We start from the raw sequence: 19,225 nt of genomic DNA on the forward strand, positions 1-19,225 counted from the left end.
GGTAAAAAATTATAGGCACCAGAGTAATTGAAGTGGTATATATTTATTGTTTGTTTGTCATACCTGTAAATATCAGTATGTGATACGGTTGTGATTGGATTTTATTATTGATTTGACCTGGTTGCAATCGACTGCTGGTTATTGGCTAGTTGTTATGACCGCATGATGACATTTTCGTACAAAATATTAACTTAGCACTCACGGTGCTTCGTAAAGTGTTAAAAGTGTATCTATCGATTCGATAAAAAAATTAGGATTGAAAAAAGCAAATCGTGTATATATAAATGAAAGAACATAAACATAAAGAATATATAGTTATAGAATATATATTAATTATATAAAGTACTCGAATGATTTGGAAATACTCGATGCCGGTGTACTGATAAAAATTGTAAATCAAGTACATAATATGTTGACAATAATTTGACGATGTTCTTAGTACACTAAATGAACCATGATCGCAATACAATTACAGAGAAATATTGTTAATAGACAAATAGTCAATTCTCGAATCAGAAGAAAACGCAAAAACTACTGATTTATAAGAAAGAACAAAATTATTCGACTGGAACTTTGCAGCACTGAAAAGATTTATACAACGATAATTCGGATAACAGATTATACAGGTACGATGTTTCGTAAAAAAAATTTTCAACTAACTCCTTAATAATCACTGAGAGAATGAAATATCAAGTGACACTCTTAAAATTAGTATACCTGTATGACATATATACAGCGTAGTGCATAACTGTTGTTCAACTAATTTCGATACTAACTCATACTAAGTTGATCGACTCATATTTTTGTTAACTACACGTTTTTCTATCCACCAAAATACTATGATCACTATGAAAATGATACACACGATATTTTTACGTTCATTTGGCGTAGTTTTTATTTTTATTTTTTATTACACGACTTATTTTGCTAGAACCTCAATAATTCGAATATCCTTAAACGCGCTTGTATGTACATTCATGTGTTTAAAGACCTTGTGCAATCTATTTGACATACTCGAAACGAAATCAATAACGATGGCGATTAAATATCATCGCAGTTGATCGTACCTTACCTATCCGATCGAGACTTTATTTGTATTATTTTACCAAAATAGAAAATGATACGATTTCCTATGCTATTAGTTAGTTAGATAACGCTACGGACCACAATGTGGTCAACAATTTATCGCAAAAAAGATAACAGACTTCTTTAATATGCAACATACAATAATATAATAAATAAATATCAAAATAAATGTAATACATACGTACAATTATTCACCTCTCTTAAGTTTGAATTAATTTTTTCCCTCTAATATTCGAACACTCGGTAAATCGAAAACCACATTAAATCAAATTTTTAACCAGGTCTCCTGAATTTCGAATTATCGAGTGACTAATGTATAAGGTTCAGCTAATACTAGTTTTATTACTTCTATCATTGTGGATGTACGCGAATCGCAAGTAATTAAAACGTCATCAAAGAGTCGATCCTTTCTTTCTTAATACTTAGTGGGTAGCTCAATATGATCAAGTGCTACGCAAACTTCTAAGCAGTAATAATTCTCGTTTTTTTTTTTTTTATCCAAATACTAATCAAATATACAACCATCTACGTTTCTCATCGATTATTTTCTTAACAGTGATAAAACTTTTGTGACTTCGTGGTCTGTACAACAGAACAAGAAAACGGGCTTTACCGTGGTTCCGTCACACAACAAGCTTTTGCTATAATATGTTAATATTTCTCCCATATACAACCATGCATCGCCATCAAACGGTTTTTTTTCGTCTTCAAGATGATAAAACTCATATGCGTGCACAGACCTGTATTTCGGGAGGTTCCTACAATAATTTTAGGACCTATCTTAACAAAACGTGTACAAGGTATATTTAATAAATCATAACATAACTAATTTTTGTTTAATATTGTGGCATATAAGTCCCAATAAATATTTTTTCTTTGAATCTCGTATATTTTTCTCAGGTAGCTCAAATTATTTACGATTTGTACTTTAGAAGTAAATTATAGCTGTCAGATTATCATAATAAGTTTTTGCACGAACGTTTAGAACATTTTGTTTATCTTATTACGAAACATCAGTTATTTACTATGACATATTTTAGAATAAATTTAGTTTAATTTGAGCAGTTATAATACGGTCACCTAACTTTTAGAATTTAATTGTAGGGCTCCATTTACACATTTACAACATTTTAATAGAGGTGCCCGGGAAAAATGGATAAGACCTACCCAGACTGACTTATGCGCTTGGTGACGAAAGACTATCGGCTATCGGACACGTGCGGAAAACACCGAATACCGCAAAATCGAATGGCTTTCAATCGTCGACCCGTAGGTCAAGGTAAGATCGAAAAATCCGAATAACTATTGTTAATACGTTTCCAATTCGTTTTCGTAAATATAAATCATGATTTTAATTTTAATAACTTTATTTGATTTGCCGACTTATTATCTTACAGTAAACAAGCGGATAAGTAACCTTCGTTGTTGTCAAGACGAATAGTAATCGTTGTAACGCAGAACGTAGATTCATTATCCGAGTTTCAATACAATAAAAGGTAAATTATAAATGTTGGTATAACTTTCATTTTATAATTGTTGTGTAAATTTGAACTCAGACGCGGTAAGATCAGACCATGGCCTAGTTGACTGGGTACACTCGGACCGTAGATTCGTCTATGATCGCCACAACGAAAAACATAATTATTCGAAATGTCACAACTGGAATTTAGATGGTAAATATATACGAAGAAAAAAAAATTCTTAATTTAGACCTTCTTAGTTTTATAATATTTATGGTTGATGTTCATAATTCAACGACGTAATTTTTTATTTTTTTAATCATAATTCAGCTTGTAAAAACAAATATTTTGAGTTCCGAGAGATCGTTTTGAGTATGATCTATGCGCGTTTATATATGGTACGTCGTTGTCCGGACGCTTTGGTGCGCGATTGGATAGATTAGTGGTTCTCAAACTGTGTTACGCGAACCCCTTGGGGGTACTCGAGATTTTTTGAGGGGTATGAGTCTGGCCAACAAACCTTTAAATTTAAATAATTTATATGGAAAACGGTTATTCAAGTTTAATTCGCGTTAAAAGTCAATGTAGAAACAAATTAAATATCGAAGATAGTTAAAGATTGTATTTAACTAAACTAGAACCCTATATTGATAAACTGCGCCAGCAAAAACAAGCTCACCCTTCTCACTAATTTCGTTGAAAGTAAGCTATGTTTGTTTTTAACATTTTTTGTATGTTAGTTTTTAACGAAATAAAAATGAGTGTAAGTATTTAATTTTTTTTTTATTTCTTTTAGTTTACTAAGTAAAAAGGGGTACAGTATTTATAAAAGTCTGAGAAGCCCTGGTATAGATCACACGAAGTAATATTCAATTACAAATACCGTTGCGGCAGTGATAAAACCAAAAAGCCTACACACACACACACACACACACACACACGTTACAGGAGAGTTTCAATGACATTGAGTGGATGTACATTTTCGCACACGCGTATCTACTGCTCGTGTACAACACGTCCAACGATCGGTTGAACGTTTGCCAAAACGTTGTGGTGTGCGTGTGTCGATCCGTACGGTAATAGTAATAATATGAATAATAAACACAACCCGTACGGTAATAATAATAATATGAATAATAATCACAATGATGAAAAATCGCAATTTTAACAATAATAACAATAATAATATCATATTCTCCAGCCGATCGAATTTTACGACTTGATTCCATAGCTCTATAGAGCACACTGCACCCAGATGGATGTTCGGTGTCAAGCGCGGTTCAACAGGTTTCGCGAGCGGAAGATTTGTTTATTTACCCCCACCCCGACCCTCCGACCGTAATATTTGTCAATACCGTACACGTTGGTCTGGTACGAAAACGCGTCACACGACTATTATAAAATAGGCACATGAATCGAGTTTGCCATCACGGTGTGCCATAATAACCCTTCCGTTCCGCACGAATGTGTCCGCCGGAGGCGTTAACGACACGTGGTCGCCACCACCTGTTGATGCACGAGATTCGCGTACGGAGTACGTAGGTCATCGTCAAAATGGCCGGTCTAGAAACGAACGCTTTTCGTTGAAAATGTATTACAGTTGAAATCGGAAAACTGTACGTTAATCACAGCCATCTACGATAACCGCTAGAATATTATTTTATTATTATTATCATTATTATTTCAATTTTTTTATTTTAAAAGTTTTCGACACATAACTTACCGGCTTACAATAGTTTTCCACGCTTAAAGTAACATTTCATTTACGTACATTTTTTAATTTTTTTTTTTTTTTTGATATTTTCCGTAACTGTAAAAGTGTTCGCAACGCACAATGGTGAAACGTAAGGGTTGGCTTTGCGGCTTATAATCATACACAAGGAGTAATATTTTTGAGAGTATGGGTAGGGGTTGAGTTTTAAGTTTTGCGCACTTCTAAAAAAACCTTAAAATAACCTGGTTGTCGCAATCGATTTGCGACCACGGGCCGACGAACGGGTGGGTTTCATTGCGCGTGTACGACACGTTTCCCGTGGGTGACGGTGAACGTGTGTTGCGCACGAAGACGAGAGCCGTTCTCCTTTGACATTTCACCTCTTCTACGCCAAACGATACTCGGCAGTACGTGTACACATGTCGCGGCACACAAATTATGGTGTGATTTTAACGTGTGCCGGAGAAACGTTCCCTCCCCGGTCCTCGGGTCGCGTCCACGATCGTTCCGAGGGAAACGCCGAACACGCGGGTAGGAACGAAGCGTTCCCGGACGAGAAGATGTTTCGCGCCACCGACAAAAGCGAATTTCAGATCCCGAGTGAAGGCTATTTTACTTCCATCCGCGAGCGTGTTGAAATATTTCGTTATTTCCACGTCCTCAATATTGTTCCCGCCAAACTACGAAGATTATGTAATAACGCCGCTGCGGTGACCTGTGCATCTGACCCCAGTCCCGACGCGTCTGCAGGACGGATCTATCGGTACGGGCACGATGTGTCGAAAAACTATGGAAATTCTATACGATACGAAAACGTGCAACTGCTTATGAACAATGTGTACGACAGCGATCCAAACCGAACGACTAAATCCATCATACCAAATCGATTGACAATCATGTTCGATTTTAAATGTCGGTTCAATTCCACGATTTAAGCATTATTCTGTTTGACGCGTTACGGCGTAGCGGTGGCACTCGACTGTACACCACATTTCGTGCATTAATTATTAATTAAAATTTAATTAGTAATTCGGCCCGAGTCCGCGACACGGAACACCCAGTGAATTTCTCAAACCAAATGCGTTTTTTGTTTCAATTGTCTTCGTCATACGAGCATTTTACGAATTTCGAATGATAATTGAAATTACGTTCGTTAAAATCGCAATGATCAGTATGTGTAACAGTAGTTTATATTTACATGCTAATAGTAATTAATCAAAACGAATTAATTTAAATCAACCGAACTTAGAACAGTACACCAACTAAATAGGAAGTAGTAATAATGCGTTGTGGACGGACCAAACCATACGCCGGGTTCTAAAGTAGTTGAATTCGAATAATTTGAAACGAAAAATCGCTTAACGCAAAGTACCACCGATACGTCTTGCACGAGTACGACAGTTTCACGACGAACTATCTATATTTTCTAGGTTACGATTGTCAATTTTCGTATTGAGTGATCGTGCATTGTAAACATTTTGAATCATCAATCTAGAAATTGCCGATAACATTATGCAGTGTTTGCTTAACAATATTCAATGTCAAACGTCACCGCAATGAAAAATATAATGACTGTCATAAATACGCTTGTGCGTGTAGGTTTGTTTGTAATGTTATAGGTATATTGTTAATTTTATGAATAGTGCAAAACGTTAATGTCAGAGAACAGATTTTAATAATAAAACAGTGTTGTACAGTCATCTAGGAAGTTATCAAAGCTATTAATCGTAAGATGATTTCGGGTTTGTTCGTAAACGTTTATAATGTATATTGTAGTACGCGAATAAACAATTTAATTAATGAACACACATTAAAGTTTAAATTAATTATTTTCAGTTGTTGACAATTAATACAGCGCCTAGCATATGTATACACATTGGTATTTACCGCACAAATGATTAGCGAATTAATGGTCCGTAAAAAATTCTCCTTCGTATGAAAACATTTTAAACACATTTAAACGTGTGGACGAAACCATAAGAATGAATTATTCTAATTTTTCTGTTTCGGACGATAACATAAAGGATAACGATGTTCATCGGACGGGCGAACAATTTCAATTCAATTTTTCTAATACAGTGCTGTTTTGCTAAGTGCGCCTGCATAACTAACCTGCATACAATACGACGCGAAGGCACTTCAAAGGACTGGGCCGGTAAAGCGTTTTTGTGCATCGAGTTTTCCGCAGAAGAAAATTAATCACCCGATCAATCATCATTATTGTTTATATTGTACGCCAAAAGTAATGACACTATTCTTGTAAACGTCGCATCGTCAAATGTATGTAAAAATAATAAATGGCAGTTTTCGAAACCGGATTCCTATAAATGGCAATTAAATATTATTATTTTTTTTACGTCCCAATGTTTTAGACTTGAGCTAGGCATCGTATTATAATATTTCATCATCATCATCATGTTGTAAATTAATTACCTGAAACTGGTTTTTTTTTATTTTTTAGTTCAAAAACCCAATAAAATTGCAGTGTGGATATTTTAAAAAAATCGTAAGTAAAACGTACACATAACACACGAACGTTAATATATATTGTTTAGGTGCACCGCGTCGCGCGACGTGCCTACATGACTTTCAATCGTTACCCGAAACATACGAGCGTACAATAAATATTTTACGGTCGTCCATTACGTGTGTTATAAAAATTACTGTGTGAACCATTGAAACGGACGTCGGATCGCATTACAAATAAATGACATACACGTTCGGTAAGATAATATAACATTACCGTCGAGTGTATATATTATATTTCTCGAAAACGTACAAACAGAGCGTTATGCTAAACGCGGTCCATAATTTTTGTCGCCGGGACGTTTCTTGATACCGTTCCAAATGTTGAACGCGCGGAGACTGCGACATTATAGTAATACCCGATTATGCTAATGTACTCGCGATAATTATTTGCAATTAAAAGGCAGCGGCATCGCGGGCCGGGCAGAACGCGTTTCCGTTAGTTTGACGTACTGGCAACGGCGGAGCGAAAAAATCGACGGAAAAAAATCGGAATCCCAATGCCAAACGCGCGGCACAACGTGCATCGACTATTATCCTGCGCGGAACACGTGTACACGGATATTCGTGGACGTATTCGAGCGGCTACACCTGGGCACGTGTGGTAAAAGTGAAATTTTGTGTTAATATTAAATTACCGCTGACAAGCAATTAACAGTGTACAATGCACCGAGCGCGCGGTGCTATTATTCGTTCTACCGTCGACCTCGTGGAGCGAACACATTTTCTTAACCGATTTGCATTAGAAACGGACATTTTGAAGGAATACACGACCGAAACACGTTGCAATAGGTTTTTGTTGTACTCGAAATTATATTTCACTCCAAATCCGTACCGATACGTTGTCTTACCGTTCGTTTTTGTTGTTCATTTGCCCGTCTAGGTACACGCGTGGCTACGAGTTTACAGTAACGCGTGTAAAAAATTTACCGAATACATGGTGTTTCGACCATTACGAATTCGTACAACTGCGGTGAATCCTTTGGTTACAATTCGATCAATAAATTATTATTTGCTGAAGACTTACAAAATAATGAATCAGCAATGAAATTCAATTCGAATGCAAATCGTTCGTATTAATAACTAATAATCATCCAATTGTTTTATTTACAATCTTATCTAGTACGAAAATTAAATTACATATTCAATACCGTCTATTACTAACTTACGTAAATAAGAAATCGTATAATATACAATCGCATTATTTGACTTTTTCCAAACTTTTTCGTCGTGCATCTAATTTTAATGCATTTATGCATTTAATTTAATTTTTGTACAAACTAATATTGAACAATGTTTTTTATTAAAAAAAAATTTGTAAGAGATATGCATGAACATTTATGATGTTTAAAATTATTTTTTAAAATTTATGACATTTAAAACTAAAAAGGTATTTTTTTTATCTGTCAGTTGTCGAATATGTGTCTTCTTCCTACTTTATTTTTTTCCCTTTATTCGTACGTGTACTATATAAAAAAAAAAAATAATAAGCCTGTGAGTCTAATAACTTTTTATCGAATATTTGGTGAAATTAAATATGTTTATATTTTTTTATTACAATAATAAATACTACTACACCGTAGTGGATGGTAAATTAAAACTCTATAGAAAGGTAAAATAACTATTAGTACACATTTCTCATGAAAGGTATATTTTTAAGATTGAATTAAAAATTGATTGATGATTTATTGAGTAAAAGTGAATGAGATATTGGTGTTTTTTGTACGAATAATAGAAAGTGAAAAGACATTATTTAATTTGTTAAAATTTAATTATAGATAATTGTATAAGAATCTGTATATTTACAAAGTCTAGTATTTAAAACACATTACCGTAAAAAAAAAAATTCAATAATTAATTAATAAGCTACGGTACCTAAATAGAGGGATAGAAGTTATTAAATTTCTTTTGTTTTCACTTCACCGTTTTTATTAATATCATGAAATAAAAATTAATTTTTTTATTGAGTACTGCTAGTTTTTCAAAATACAATATTTTTAATGAATACCTTATAAATCTGTCGAATAAAGTATCATTCGAAAGAAAGAAAAATTATAGATTCTCAAGTAGTAACTATTGCATTAGATTATTATTATGAGAGTTCCATGGACATATAATTGTGCTCTACTCAAAGACTGTATCAAATAGTTATTTAACGAATTCGTCAATAAAATACTTACATAACAAAGCCCCATTTCATCCTATCCCCTTGACTAAGCGAATCGAAAATTAAAATTAAAAAACTTAAACTAATAAAAAAATACTATTAAAATAAACTTGGGTATACGCTATAACCGTAATTAACGCGTAAAATATTATAACGATATTCATAATCTATTAATATAGCCGTGCACTTTGTGTAGGTTTGCGTTCAGTCTATGGATATATGTACATTCTTTGGCGATATCAAATCTACGGATTTGTGTATACGCTATAGAAGTTTGTATTTTCTATAAGAATCTGTACACTCTACGGATGAGATTTCGACTTGCAACATCATATTTATCGAAATTCAATTAAAATATAATATGTTCACTTTTCGGTTACTTAGGAAATGTTTAAGTAATTTTAATACGTTGTTTTAATAACTACCAATTGAGGAATGTGCAAATTAGTGTACTACAAATAAATTAAAAAAAAAAAAATCATTAAAATATACAATTGTACATTTTTACATCGGAATGGTAATTGCTTTAATCTTAAATAGTAAAATATCCCCCAGACAAAGGTAATTTAGCTGATAAATAAGTATATGTATTTACTACTGTATGTATATACGTACTTATATATTATTTACTCATATTTTAGCAATTTTCTATTTTCCATCCGACGTGTTTGTCTCATCGATGATCATCGGTATCGTCGTGCATGTGCTTCACAAGACTATAATATTCCAAACGTTTATAGAACACAATTCTGCCTGTACACAATTGTGTATATTTATCTAATGATCTTATTCTTGTTCTATCGTCATTGCTTATACAGTAATCATTCGATAATTCGAAAAACTCCATAAATCGAACTAAACGCTTAGACCCCTGAGGAAACTTCTATAATTAGAAGAAAATACATGTATTCCAGTTAACTCCATAATTCGAAATGTCTGTTGATGGCACTCACTCTACAATTCGAATTTTTTTTTATTCCGGAACCTCTATAATTCGAATTTGCTTTAACGTGGTTATACGTATGTTCATATGTATAAAATATATTCATATGTACATCTATTTGACGTACTCGCAGTGAAATTAATAAGGATAGCAATTAAATATTATCGTAGTTTTTAAATTTTATCGCATCTTACCTACCTTATCTAGACTTTGATCGTATCATTTTATCATTTTTATGTCAGGATTTTTCGAACATTTTTCGAGCATTCTGGAATGTACGTAAAAGGATGCAATACCATTTCCAATGCTATCAATAAGTTAGATAACGCTATGGACCAGATTGTGGCCAACAATTGAACACAAAAAAAAAAAGAACAGATTTCTTTAAAATGTAAAATATAATAATATAATAAATAAATGTCTTAATAAATATAAAATATTATACATAATATGTATAATAAATAAATTTCAGTTAATAAATGTAATATATGCATATAATTTTTCACCTCTCTTTAATTGGAATTAATTTTTTTCCTTGGACACTCGGTAATTCGAAAACCTCTATAAATCAAATTTTTAGCTTAGTCCCTTGAATTTCGAATTATCGAGTGACTACTGTATATATGTTAATAAACTAAATTATTATAATATCCGACAATTAAATCGCGTATCGTTATTATCATTATACATACTTGGTGTGAATGCGATTTCGGAGGTCATTAAACGGCGTCAACCTGTAAGACTACAGTAATTGTACACATAATTTACATACCAATCGTTTATTCGTAATAGAGTTTTCAGTAAAAAAAATAATAATAATAATGCATCCAATAGTATAATAATAAATTGTTTATAATAATGTGTATAATAAACGTTTTAAGTGAAAAAATTTGGACAGTACTAATTTTATTAATATTCATCATAACCATAAAAATAAATAATAATACATATGAGTAAAATTAATACGATTTAAGACAACAAAAAACGATTCGTATATACTAAATCTATCCTAGATATTTTACGAATTTAATAATTGTATATATTTTCCGATGATTAATTTTATCAAAAACAATAATTTGTGTTTTGTACCATCCGTAAACCTTTAGAATATAACTTACTAAGACGGTAATAACTAGGGCTGTGAATTTAATGCTCTAAAGAAACTTAAAAAATGGATTAAAAATGTCAAAAAAAATGCAATATAAAATGCCAAAAACTATAGTATAAAATGCATTGAAAATGGTTTTAAATTTAATTTTTATATTTATATTAATATTAGGTACAGAATACATTAGTACATCACATAAATCATTTTTTTTTTTTTTTTTAGTATTTATTTGGTTAAAATAATAAAACAAACTTAAATATATTTATTTTTGGGTACCTTATTCATCTTTAGTCTTTATAATTTGATTAAAAATACTCCAGAAAATGAACTAAAAAAGGAAAATATGACCTAAAAATGCACAAAAATGACCTAAACGATTAAAAACGTTAAAAAAATGCAAAATAGAAGTTGCATAAATGGATTCGTAGTTACATAATTCAAATGATGTACTGACAAAGGTGCGTTTCACAATCACCAAAAAAAAAAAAACGCGCTTTCCTACAAATTCACAGCTCTAGTATGAACCATTATATTACTGTTGTATTGTGTGTTTATGCATGTGTAAGGTGTTCTCTGCTACACAAAAGTGACGGGATCGCAATCGAAAAACGTCTGCAGAAATAACAAATGAACCGCAACCGTAAGTCGTTTATACATAATGTCCAATTAAGATAGTGCAGTAGTACTGTTTTTACGATTGTTATAATCGCAGCTGGGGCGTATTACGTGTGCGACGGGGAAACGAGTCGTCCACCGGCACCGGAAGACCGGAGGCGCACTTAAAGCTCTCGATGAACTTGATACGGTGTCGTGCGTTCTTCGGGCGTAACGCGAAAACAGTCGTGATCTCGTTTCAAAAACATTGCGCTCGAGGCCGCGTGAGCAGTGAAAAGAAAAAAGCGAATTCCCAATCAAAGTCCCGTACGGTAACGCGCTCACGTGTACGTTTCCAGTCCACCGGGTGTCGGTGACTAAACTCATGACCGGTGTGTTGGCGAAGTTATGCAACGTGTTCTTCTAAATGATTGCCCGCGTGGTCGTGAACACGGGCCCGACGGCCTAATCAATAATCCGAACGAGATATGCTTATCTATGGTCGTAGCAGAACGTCCACCGCCGTCGGTCGACGTCGCTCGGAATCTGTTATTATTTCGCACCGCGTTCGGACGAAAAACCTGCGGACATCGTGTTGCTCTTACGCGTTCATTCCGTCTTTTAATCCGATAACGTTCGCGGTGACCGCAACGCGCGAGATTCGAAACACATTCGTACTGCATAATACAAACATATAATCACCCCGGCCAATTCGTCATGCACGCGTACCGTGTTGACGTGAACGCGTTTCCGAAACGCTGTTTTACGTCTCCTTCGAATGTTGCACAACACTGTGTTCGTATTTCGATCGCACTCTTTTCGGCGTGCAAATATCCTTGCAGTGGTATAGCAAGGGTATGGCGAACCATCCCTTGCGCCGCCAGTTGCGCAAAGGGGCGCAACATTTTGCAGAAGTCGTATTTCTTCTATCCTACAATCAAATAGAAATGTTTCCATCACACTTTTTGAAATACGTAGATGCCGTCTACTTGTACACACATTTAATAATGAAATTATGAAAATAGCTAAAGGGCTGTTTTAAAATAAAACATTTCATACGAACAAATTGTCGATGAATTTTCCTGTCTCATACAGCGAGAAAAGCAAATTTTTGAAGTTTAAAATTAACACCGTAATTATAAATTATAAATATAAACTACATACTTAAAAAAATTAATAAAATTAAATGTTAAAAAAAATATCATAACATCAAATTTTAATTGGTTAAAAAGCGTTTTTTTCCAAGTTTGCCAGGGGCGCTAGGCGTGGCCTTCGTACGCCACTGTATCCTTATCTTTCCTGCGTATTCAACGTTTTGCGCCCACGCGTTCGTCAAAACCCATAAAACTATGGCACGACACGCGCGTCGTCTTTATCCGCCTTGCTTACGTTTCGAACGTGTAACGTGTTTTGTTTTATTTGGCTTTCGTTTTTGCGATTTTGCGGATTATATATGCGCATACATAACCGCGGTGGGAAACGAGGAAAGCTTAAATTTCACGTATTTTTCGAATCTAGTACACGTACTCTATTACACTGTACTTTGGGCGCTATTATTAGATATCTAATATAAACTGTATCAATAATTTTCACGAGGCGCTTAATGCAATTCGTGTCAACTACATTTTATTCCGTTTTCGCGCTCAAAATAATCGATTTAATTCGATTTCACATTAATTAAATAATGTTACATACATAGATTTTTTTTTTTCAAAAACATTAGTGCACGTGTACTCCGGATATGTCATGGATTTCAAGTTTCTATACGAGTTTTTGCGTACAAAACTTCGATGTTTGTTTACAAACCACTCGCTTAAAACGGTCTACAGGACGAGTGACATTCTTCGAATGTTATTATGTCTATCCAATTACACAAATATTGCGGGAAATACATATATATATATATATATATATATATATATACACTCGTTTATTGACAAAACATTTAATCTTCCCGGCAGCGATGTATTATTATTATTATACATTGTTTGTGTACTTAATAGTTTTGTCACCTTTCGTTATAGCCGACGAACACAACCACAACATAGTACTCTTCTACACACTATATTATTATACTCGAGTGCACGCTCATTATAATAACATGTATTAACGCAACAACAAAATGTTCCCGTTGATTCATCGTTGACGTATGTATCGAGTACGATGTGATTACAACCACATTAACTTGGGCCCGTGTGCAAATAAAATGAATTCTGCAAGGAAACCGTACCTGCAATCGACTGTAACCGGACTGTTTTAAATGTCGATTATACAGGCCGCAAAAAAAACGTTTTTATTTATTTTATTTTTTTCTATTTATTAATTTAATTTTTTCAATAATAATAATAATAATAATAATAGTTTATTGTCAAAACAATATTTTACATACATAAATATTAACAATAATTAAAAGTAAAACAATTTTGACGCCGCCCCAAAAGCATAGCTTGTGGTGGGTGCAGCAAGTTCAATACAAAACTAACATATTACCATTTGTTTATAATATACATATAATACTTATATTTTAAATACATAATTATAATAAGCAAAATATAAACATATTTCATATAGATAAATATAATAGAAAAAATAATTTCAAGTTTTTATTTATAATATAATATGATTTAGATTTAGATGTTTTAAATATTTTTTATAATGATACTTATTTTTATATGATTTTAAATTAATATTAAGCATAATACACAAACGAATACCGACATTATTAACCATTTTTCTACCAAATTCTTTATGGGTTACTGGCATATTCAGATTTACTGATTTTTTAAGACGTGTTTGATATCTATGTGACGGGTAATTATTTTTTAAATCTGAATTAAAAATATAATTAAGGATATTCCATATATATAAGCCATTGAGATTTCTTACATTAAATGTATTGTAAAGGTCATCTACATGAAAATCATACGGTTTCAATAGTATAAATCTTAACAGTGAGTTTAATGTAATAATAAGTGGATTTAAAGCAAACTTTGATGCATTTCCCCAAATAACAATGCCATAACTAATAATAGATTGTACAAGTGCTAAATAAACTGTACGCAAGGTTTTGATGTTGAGGATATTTTTTAACAATTTAAATTTATAAAACAATTTTCGTATAGTACTAACTACATGATTAATATGCAAATTCCACCTTAAATTTCTATCAAAAATCACCCCAAGGTATTTAATTGATTCAACATGTTCAAGCTTATCACATTTACAAGAATCTAAGGACCTATTACAATTTGAATTGTGTAACACTAATGGATAGTATATTAAACTTTTATTTTTATAAATTTAAAAAACATATACTTTGATTTTTTAATATTGAGTTCGAGTAAATTATTTACGAACCAGTTATTAATAGTTTCTAGTACGAATGTAGCTAATATATTAACTATATTATTTGAGGCACCACTGACTAAAATTAAGGTATCATCAGCAAAACTTATTATTTTAGCATTTAAATTTAAGCTCAATAAACCATTTGTATAAATTATAAAAAATAGAGGTCCTAACACTGTACCTTGTGGAACTCCATAGTTAATTGGTAAAGAATTACTCAAAGTATTATCAACTCTAACAGCTTGATATATTTCAACTAAAAACGACTTACCTCAATATTAAATAAAAAATTAAAGTTATGTTTATTTAATTATTCATACGTTATAATTTACTAAATATACCTACACGTTTTGTTAAGATAGGGCTCAAAAGTATGGTAGACATCCCCTAAAATACAGGTCTGTCCACGCCTATGGATCAATCAAATACTCCTTAAAATATCAAAACTCAAGTTTCCCTCCGATTCTATCTCAATATTAAGTACACTTTTACTTTATTCTCGTCCATATATAATTATTAATTTAACGCTCCATAATTATCTCACTACATTGTTTTAATTATATCATTAAATTATTGTAATCTTGCTTTTCTCGTATTTTATTTTAATTATTTACTATTATAATAATTATAATGCGTATTAATATGTATTCGTAATTTCCAAGATTAATTTAAATTTAAATTTATTAATAATTAATAAAAATTTAAAAAAAAAATAACACTTCAACCAAATATATAAATTTTTTAACATTTAGTTCAACGTAATTTATGCAGTTATGTGACGCAAATTCAATAGTAAAATACATAAAGATAACTTCCACATTGGGTAAACTCAATGAACAGCGTACCGTAAGAATATTATACTGTCTTTTATTATGATACCTACAGCAATAGCCTATATGGGAGTTCAGAATGCGTATATAAAAAATATAATCGATAAATGTTATCGAATAACAATCTTCGTTAACTTTCCAATTTAATTGTACCAGAAGACTTATATTATTATTCTAATCCACATAATATCGTTACATAAACTTCATGAAACTGTATAATACTTGCAATAAATTTACAGTAAATAAGGCACGTACAGAAGTATTAGATGTATATAATACAATATGATTTGATATGTATTTGTTCGTAGAGCAGATCATATAAAATGATCAATACATTTAACCGTTTACTATTAATGAACATCATCAATTACTTGGTAATAACATACGTTTCGTGAATTCAATTAGTTCTCTCTCCGTCTCTTCTATTTAATCGGACAAATCTAACGTTTAATATATTTATTTTTTTTCAATTCATAACAAGATGCAGGGCACTGCACTTAATAGTATTTAAATTAATACACACGATTGACATGCGCGTTTATGAAGCATGTTATTATTTTTATTTCAGTTCATCGAAATCCATCGGTGTTTTCGTTACGCGTAGCGTGGCTTATACATACGAATGATCCATAAAAGAGTGATTTTTATTTAAATAAAACACTCGGTTGTGTACAGTATAGAACACGTCGTACTCAAGTGTTTGTCGAACTTGACGAAAATCTACGTTAAATACAATTCCTATTTGGTGTTTTTTTTCCACTCTGATTATTTCTGAGCAAGGTACTAACTACGTTATATAACACGAACTGTACCGAATAACTGATAAAGTAACAAATTATTTTCATTAAATCGGTGTACCAAGTGTTGTAGAAACACCGTAAAAGAATTTCAACGGAAAATATTGATACACTTGCACAAATGCAGATTACATGATATGTATTATAATAATGAGCGAACATGCATACATTATCACATTAGATTATTGTGTATTATCATAATTACCATTGTTCTATGATGAGAAATTAATTGAATATTTAAAATGTTTTTATACCATGCAACTCGATAGATACCAACCGTAGCAGGAATGCAGCTGTACGTTTTCGCAACATAAAACACTCCAAGACAAAAATAGCATAATTATAATGAACCTTGTGTTATTTCTCGTAAGTTTGACATGTAATACTTACAGACAATGCAACCGTAACATGTTGATACTCGTTTCGTTTCGAGCTAACCGCAATCTCGTTTAGGTTATTATTAGAGAAAACGATACAGTTTAAGGTTTTAATTTCAATCGTGCAGACGTGCATTTATTATTTAATTATAAACGACTTGAATAATATAAATTGAATAGATTGAACAATACAACACGCACTCGTTTATCATTGGTGTAATTTTTAATAGGTATTTATCACGTCGAACGATTGAAATGCATTTTGAATTTAGAAAACGTAATCAGATACAAGTACTACGGAGGTTTTGGCGATTCATTTTGTTCGCGTTGGTGTAGGGTATAATGTAGAGTTATAGTATTATGACGTCAAATTTTATTTTCAGTTGAAACTTAAGGTAGATCAATAATATCAAAAAGTTACTTAGATGGAGTCTAAATTATTCGAAAATAATCAAGATTTTGTTAAAGGTAAATGTCACAGATAAATATACATTTTACAGTTCCTTGAAGGATTTCTCGACTAATTTAACTTAAATGGTGTTTAATTTTCAACCGATGGCCACAAGGTTACACGAATTGCAATTTCGCTAACTCGTGGAGTGTTTCCTGAAAAAAACGCAAACTATTTTATTTTTCGTTTCGCCAACATGGCCAATAACAACGCTTGTAAACTCGCAATAAGAAAGGAGTCGAGTTTTCACACTTCTAGATTACGGCGTAGGTGTGGAAACACAGTTGTTGCTATCGCGATGCAATCTCAATACAAATAAAAATAATTGAAGGTGCTGCTGTACCCGAATTAATTGTTTTCGTATTTTCATCTTAAGCACTGAGGGTCACTGATTTTTTTCAGAGGAGTTGTGTCAACAAACAGTATACGGTGAAATACGATTTCACATGTTACGTTATCAACACATAATGTGTCGCAAAATAAATATGGTTTTTGATGAAATCAAATTCAATTAATTTCACAGCTGTACAGCATACTTCATCCATATCCAATACCTAACGGGCCGTGTGTGCGCCTCTGATGACATGCTAATCGATAATCGTTAATAATTATTATGTTGATTACTGTGTGTCTATGGTTACTTTGATGAGCTATGATAATCGTTAAGGGATTCGTACCCAAGTTGGAACATCAGTTTCACAAAACCATTGACCAGAATCGTCGGGCACGCCACGAAAAAATAAACGTCCACCCGAAACCGCAGCGTACCGTTATCGTCTTGACAGTTCTCGTAGCACTAGCAAAGCCGGCTCAAGGTATAGATATGTACCTGTCTAGCAGCATTTTAGTAGGGGCCGCATTTTCAAAATTGACTCATATATTTTTTTATTTCTATCGGTATCCGAAATCAGTTCTTGAGTATACATATATATATATAGAAATAATTTGATAGAACAAGACCCCAATACTTATGTGATATTAAGAATCGACATAACCTGTAACTTCTGCAACAATCAAGAGGAGTTTCACAAAACTTAAAAAAATATTAAAAAATTATTCGCGATGAAATATATTTCAATAACGGATAAGTCAATTTTTCTACCGAAAGCGAAATCGCTAAAGAAACAGACATGGATAAACTTATACAGAGCTTTGTTTCGCTAAAAGCAAGAAAAATCAATTTAAAATAAAATTAAGTTTGTTTTATTTCATCAATATCATTATTATAATAATTTGTTTAATTGTTTGAAATTATTACAAAGGTTTAGTTGATTAAGAATTCTTAAAAGTAGAAAAGATTTTAAAAAGTAATTATTATTTGATTAAACGATTTCTTAAAATGTATATACGTGCATCTTATGGATTTATAATGAATTATATAACCTTACAGATTTGACGTTAAATGTAAAATATGTATAAAAATATCCCGCCAATCCTTAAGCTACTCATTAAAATAAAAAAATTTAAATACTTTTACACTAAATGGATGTCACATGAAAAATAAAAAGAGTGGCTAAGTTGAAATTGGAGCTGGATCCAGTGGCGCAACTGTGATACGTTTTTTTTGGGGAGGGGGCATAAATTAATTGCACATTTTTTTATGATTATAATATAATCTGAAACTTTATTATAAATTATTACTAAATACTTAAAACTAATGTTAATCACTTGATATCAATGATAACAACATTATAAAATAGTGACTATATGTGACCATCATTCCTAATCCCAATTCGGTCGAATATTGATATTTTATACTACATCGATAAGTGATATCAAAAACTTTTGATACCAATCGCGATTATAATCAGTGAAAATTAAAAA

At 32.1% G+C, this 19,225-nt stretch overlaps 1 long non-coding RNA gene across 1 annotated transcript; it reads left to right on the plus strand.

The window, feature by feature from the left end:
- The first annotated feature begins 447 nt into the window (after positions 1-447).
- On the plus strand, positions 448-6,558 carry LOC112693859. The gene is made up of 5 exons (XR_003149517.1): positions 448-626; positions 2,191-2,365; positions 2,484-2,582; positions 2,643-2,759; positions 6,097-6,558. It is a non-coding gene; the product is annotated as an uncharacterized LOC112693859 (long non-coding RNA).
- The last annotated feature ends 12,667 nt before the right edge of the window (positions 6,559-19,225 follow it).

Source organism: Sipha flava, unplaced genomic scaffold, assembly GCF_003268045.1.
Source record: "Sipha flava isolate LNK unplaced genomic scaffold, YSA_version1 118_pilon_pilon, whole genome shotgun sequence".
Taxonomy (NCBI): domain Eukaryota; kingdom Metazoa; phylum Arthropoda; class Insecta; order Hemiptera; family Aphididae; genus Sipha; species Sipha flava.